The sequence below is a fragment of the Odontomachus brunneus genome, unplaced genomic scaffold (assembly GCF_010583005.1).
Source record: "Odontomachus brunneus isolate Ranch 3 - 2012 unplaced genomic scaffold, Obru_v1 Obru_scaffold_143, whole genome shotgun sequence".
NCBI lineage: Eukaryota > Metazoa > Arthropoda > Insecta > Hymenoptera > Formicidae > Odontomachus > Odontomachus brunneus.
In genome coordinates, this window is record NW_022639593.1 from 362,414 (window position 1) to 369,575 (window position 7,162).

The window sequence follows — 7,162 nt, forward strand, 5'->3', positions numbered from 1 at the left end:
ACTATTTTTGACGTTTTAAAAATGTCTTTTCAAATGTTTTTTAAACATTTTTTTTAAATATTGTTTGCCCATTACACAGTAACAAAAATAACTATGATATAGTAAATAAGTAAAAAATATTATATCATATTCGTATAATATTCGTGTAATATTTTTTAAATATTGCTGTAATATTGCTAAAGTAATATTTCAAATTAACCCCTCATAGCATAAGATCTTGAAGGGATATCTTGGGGACTTGTGTGGACATTTAGAAGCCCTCGGAATATTTTTAGGATGTTCTGAGGACTTATACGATCATTTAGCAATCCTCTGAATGTCTTTGGAACATCTTTTAAATCTTGTGCTATGTGGGATGCCACTGCTATGTCTCTGCATATTGCACTGTAATATGCAATGTTGTAACGTTATTATTATACAAAAATATATAATATAAGAATAGCAAACTTATCTATTTATTCGAAAAAGAAATTCGTCTATAACATGGTAAATTAAACGTTATCATAAAGTTATTTTGCAAAGTCATTTTGACGTCTTAAAACATAATGTTAAATACACGTCCTTAAAAGACAAATGACGTTACTGACCAACAGTAATGACATATTAACGTCAAAATAACGACAGTTTGTTGCCTAGGGACATTCATTATACGTGCCTTGGATAAAGTTTATTGATGATTGTTTTTCTTCTTATGAACATAATTTCTTACTTTACATATAAATAATGTTAATATATATGTAAATTGTCTGTGTTAGATGTGTTAATAAAGGAAAACAATACATTTTATCAATAACGATTAACGTTGCTTCGAGTTAGAACATTTTGCAGATATCGTGAAGATGTCTGATATAATTTGTGGCAAAAAAATATGTCCTCAAGTAATCCTACGGATTACGTTCCAATTTGGATCAAACTGGGACCATTCTGATCAAATTAGGATATCCTATGAAGATCTATTGCTATGTGGGGTATTCTTTTGTGCCATTTACTGAATCCAAAACGGAAACTAAATATAATAAACTTACTAAATAACTTACTAAATAACAGAAAAAACAGAAGAAAATTTGTGCCTTTTTTAGGTGAATTCAGGTTATTAATTATCTATCTTTGCAATGATTTTATGAGTACGTTTTGCAAGAGCAAAACCTTCTTGTATCATTAAGAAGATTAGGAGTAGCAATTAGATGTAGTACCAATTAAATATCATTAATATAAATATAAGGAAAATATATAAATTGATCGCAAATACTAATAACCTAACTTTAAGCAAGTTAGAGCAACTCGACAACTATTAGACTTTTGTCTAATTCTCAGACAAAACAAAAGTGGAAAATTGTTCATATCTCCATATGCATTTCTCGCCTGACACTCAGCGTCACATGTTAAATAAGTTTCATAAAAAACGCAACAACTTCCATCCTATCAGTTGCCATCAGAGTGCAATGCTTTAGAAATAAGAAGAAATAAGCTCTTACTCCATAATCGATTTCTTCATCCAATACGTGAGTTTCAAGTACCACTCGATTATAACAATAAACAGTTTATATTTACAACACTAATATACACTTTGAAATACGATGCATCTTGCGAAATGCCCGTCTGATATTCCTGTAACAGCAAAACTGGACACCGGCTTGTATTACGCGCGAGACGTCATGTCGTGCGGCTTCCAGGATCATGTTTCCTTGCGAAACTGTTCCTTACGAGCGTTGAGGATCGCGAGAGCGTTTCGTACGAATATCTGCATCGCTTACGGTTACACATAGTTAGCGGGTGAACATTCCTCGCGGATGTATTATTAAATGGTCGTTTTAGAAAGCAGGTCACGCATGAAAGTATAATCGGCTCATTGCGGGCGGTTGTTAATCGCCCCTTCGGCTATTAATTTCCACGATTGGGTCGCAGACCACGGCGTCGGTACGACTCCATGATTCGGTATATGTCACGCATGAGATGTTTCGTGTCGGCCGGACGATTATCAAGTCAGCGAACTGATTCAACTTACCAATTAAAGGGGATATATATTTGCTGCCAGAGAGAAGCTTATACATATGTATGCGGATGCCGTCAGCGATTAATTTTTCTGAACGAACGCCGGTAAAGATCGTCTTGCATATATTTTCAACGGAAATGATGCTTTATGGTCGTCCACGTTGTTGTCACGATTCCCTGAACAGCATTACGAGATATTGTATCACGCGCGAGAAGCTTATTAATTAGCGATTAAATTTAAATGCCGCATTTCGATTTTGAGTTAGTAATTAATTTCTGGCTAATCTCTGGTTAACGTGAAGAGGAAGAAGCGATATAGAGATCATTTTCTCTTTCTACAATAAAAAAATATAAATTAGTGTAACTGAATAATTATGGAAATTTGATGATGAGAAATGATATTTCTGATTTATCAAGACCGAAAATGTTTGTCTAAATATGTAACTGCATTAAAACTCAATTGGAATTACTGAGGATAATTGATTGACAGTAGACTTATGAATATAAACTTCCTGCAAGAAATTTTCTGTTCCAACTGTCACCGTCATACATGCTATATATCATGTCCTAGATAGATTCTTATTATTGTCATAATGTGTGAGACAATTGATGATAGAAAATACATAACTCTTTTAGTCATATTTATGAAATAAATATACTCTGTATTGAATCAATCATTTATATATCATATGATAAAATAATTTTTTGTTATATCGATATAATAACAGATTTACTAAAAGTTATATTTACACATCTTTACATTACATTTTATATGACATATTTTGATTTGAACAAAGTTTGTTTCACCTCGTGATAATTATAAAAGTCTATTTAAGGAATGATATAGCATATGTAACGATAAATATAGGGAGAGAAAGTTTTCTGTAGGAAGTTCCTATTCACAAGTTTACTATCAGTTAATAGTTTTCAGTTATCCTAATTGAATTTTAATGTCGAATATTGTAATATACAAACAAATATTTTCGATCTCGGTAAAACAGAAATATCATTTCTCGTCACCTAATTCTTTCGTACTTCTTTCGAATTTGTATTTTGTCATTCTACATAGAGAGAACGATTTGTTGAATCAAATAAACGCTTCTTTGGAATGTTCCAAACAAAATTTTTGCTTGACACAACAAAAATATTTCGTTGGAAATAAACCGTAAATAAATATTTTTGTTGCGTCAAACAAAACTTTGTTAGATCAATGAAAAAAATTTGTTTGGATCATTCCAAAGAAGTGTTTGATTCAACCAAATCGTTCTCTTTGTGTATGTGTTAAATATAAATGTCATATGAACCAATTATAAGCAACGCAAATTTATTAATTCTACAGTTATTAATTAAACGGTTTTACTAGTAAATCATCTTTCATATCTAGGTGTTTTAAAAATAAAATCATCTCCATCTTATCTTACAAAGAACCCCACATGGGTTTTTAGCTTCGATTTAAATAAGCTTTAAATATATTATAATTCAAACTAAAAACAGAGATATGTATTTTTTTATACATATCCAGGCGGACTTTTAGGGAGCAAAATACCTCTTTAAAAAAAATCGGTTTTTTCTTTAGGAGCATGTTTCGTAAAAAATATGAGATAGAAAAAAATTTTTTAAACAAAAATTAAATGGTTTTAAGAGTACTTTGCAATGACAAAATCAGATATTTGAAAGTAGTGAAGTGGTAGGGGTATGTTGACAATCATAATATTTTCTAAACACCATACCCCTAAAACTATTTAATTTTTGTCAAGAAACTTCTATCTCTTATACTTTTGATGAAAAATAGCGTCATAAAAACTGAAAAGCCGAGTGTGGAAATCTTCTTATCTTGTATCTTATTCCATTTTTTTCAAAATTGTAACGTGATAGCCAAATTTGGACGACAGATTCGTATTCAGCAGGCAAAAATACATCGGAAATGACTATTTACCTACTTACAAAAAAAAATTGCTCTGCTTAGTGATATTGATGCCGATGACTGTTTCTAATTGGCCATATGTTAAAAAAAGAAATTGTGAAACTAGACTAGATGCATTTTTAAGCTAATAGTTGATACTTTTGCGTGGCAGTAACGAAATGTAGAAAACAAATTTACTGTTTGCGCTATAGCACCACAAAAACCCTCAAAATCGTCATTTTTGGCTTTTTTGACGCCATTTTTCTTAAAATTGTGATATGATAGCTAAATTTGAACGACGGATATTCGTGCTCAGCAGGTAAAAATACATAAAATGATTATTTGCACTCGTATCACGAAAAAAGTTCAATTTTTGTCAAATAGTGTATTTGTTTTTATTGCAAACAATTACTTTGCATCACACATCTTTACCATGAGCATCACCTTTGTAACAAATATGTATTATAAATAAAATACATTTATTTTCTGTGTGTATGCAAGTTTTGTATCGATTTTTCTTTAATATTATATTAATTATATGATTAAAATAATATAATAACAATTATACATTATAAACATTATATATTAATTATTATATATTAGTCTATCTATTATTTTTCTGCAATTTATTATATTTCCCTATCTACAGTAACATATCTACAGTATCCATCTACTTGGACAGTGTAGCGCCTAGAGCACAATGTTATCTCGTCGTTTCTCAACTATTAAAACGAAACCAACTTTTATTATTATATATGGATGGATTTGGTATTAAATGCTCTACAATTTTTAATCTTACAAAAACTTAAAAATTTTAGGTAACGAGTGAAGGGGGGAGTAAAAAATTTGACAATTATAAGAAATTAAATACGCCTTTGTAAAGAGTATTAAATAATGTGAAACTTTTGCAGGAAACATTTTTTTATATATCTCATATCTTAGAAATTATTCCATAAAAATGAAAAAGTTAATTTTCTTCAAGGGGCTGTTTTAATCCCTAAACCTCGAGATAAGCCGATATAAAAAAATGTTTCTCTTATTTTTCGATGCTCTACAACATATCCAGATCGCATTAAAATCGGTGAGGGACAGTTCTGTCAGTCCCTTGTTAGTCTAAATCTTGTTTATATCAATTTCTTTCTAACTAGAAAAATCCTAAACAATATTCCGATTGATTTCTTAGCTTAAGTTTACGCCTTTCCAAGTAGGAATTTACTACTGGCATCAAAGTAGCCCAGTACTGATTTATGGTAAACGTTACTGGCGTAATACTAAATGCCAGTACAGGATTAGTATTAGTGTGATACTGGGATAATAGAAAAGGGTGATAGTATCGGAAAATAGTACTGTCACAATATCGAAAATCAGTATTGTACCAGTATAAAAAAAACATTGATTCCTAGCACTGAGGAAATTCCTATTCCCAGTACTAGACTAGTATCGATTCCTAGTAATATTTACTATTTGTACAATTATTAATATCACAACTATATAGTATGAAAAAAGAGATCAGACCTTGGCCGGGCTCTACTCTCGTACCTATACAGATCTATTTTTAATAGTCATATGAGGAAAAAATCTTCGGGGCGACGGCTGGAATCGAACTCGAGTCTTCCGCTTATCAAGCAAGCGTTCTTACCACTGAGCTAGGTTTTGCGTTAGTAACCTCTTCCGTTTTCCCATAAAGGACATTGGTATCGTCCGTTTTTCGGTACCGGCACAATACTGGCCCAATATCCATTATTGGCAGATTGTATACGATTTTTACTTGGATATTCAGTATTGATTCTACGAACAGGGCTAGTACCAATAATACAGCTTTTTTAATACTGGACCAGTACCGAAAACGACAAACACTTTTCGGTAACGTATACCCCACGTACGTAAGTATACGTACGACTAACCCAGTACCTAACTTTAGTACGGAACCAGTACCAATAATACAATTTTTTTTATATTAGGCCCAGTACTGAGCTAGTACCAAAACCGGACATTCGTTTTTTGGTATCGACCCAGTATCAGGCCATTTTGCCGTACTGGCGAAACGTATACGATTCTTATTAGAATTTGATATACGGTTATGGTAGTTCACATACGATGGGTCTTCTACAATAAACTATTAGTTATAAGCCGTGGGTAAGTTGGTCAATTTGCTTGCGGCTTATTATAAAAAGCCTATAATAATTTTATGATTTTAATAAAAAACAAACATATAAATGAAAAAATTAAATTTATTTCAATTACATATATATATTTTAATCTTCAAAAAACAATGAACAAAAGAACGGAACAAAAATGCGCAAATGATTAGCTCAATTTATAATAAATGTTCAAAAATTCCTCCATTTGGTTCAATACAAAGATGACATTGTCGAAACATTGATTATCTCACACGCTCGAAGACTAGAGGAATATTCTGAACCTGATATGCTGCAGCAGTAATTCGGGCTACCAATTTTGCTTCTGTTTGGCATAACCTCCCCGCCCACCAGATTTATTTTCGCTTAATTTTTTTTTTATGGAGCCATATGAAAACTCTCATTTATGAGACACCTATTGAAACAGAAGCAGAATTGGTAGCCCGAATTACTGCTGCAGCATATCAGGTTCAAAATATTCCTGCAGTCTTCGAGCGTGTGAAACAATCAATGTTTCGACAATGTCATCTTTGTGTTGAAGCAAATGGAGGAATTTTTGAACATTTATTATAAATTGAGCTAATCAATTGCGCATTTTTGTTCCGTTCTTTTGTTCATTGTTTTTTGAAGATTAAAATATATATGTGTAATTGAAATAAACGTGGTTGTTTGAAAAATTATCTCTACAATTTTTATGTTTCTTTTGGCATGTCTTACGCGGAAAAACAACGCACCACTGCCTATATCGCTGCGCTCCTACGTTTTGCCGCACCGCATCGAAGCGAGATATAGGAGCATAGCGGTATAAGTATAGACAGTGGTGCATTATCTTTCAATCGTCACGCGCGACATCCGCGCGCTATATTATTAGACTGCGCTGTACCTCAAGCGGTCCGTCCTCTACCATTCAGCACACGCTTTTCCTTAATCTTTTACAATTAATTACTCGACTATTATTACGAATTACGCAAAACCGTATAGGACTTTTATGTTCACATCTACCCATTCTACGTCCCCACTAAATGCCCGGAGGAGAGTATGAGACATCCTGTATATACAGGGTGTCTCATATATATATATATATATATATATATATATATATATATATATATATATATATATATATATG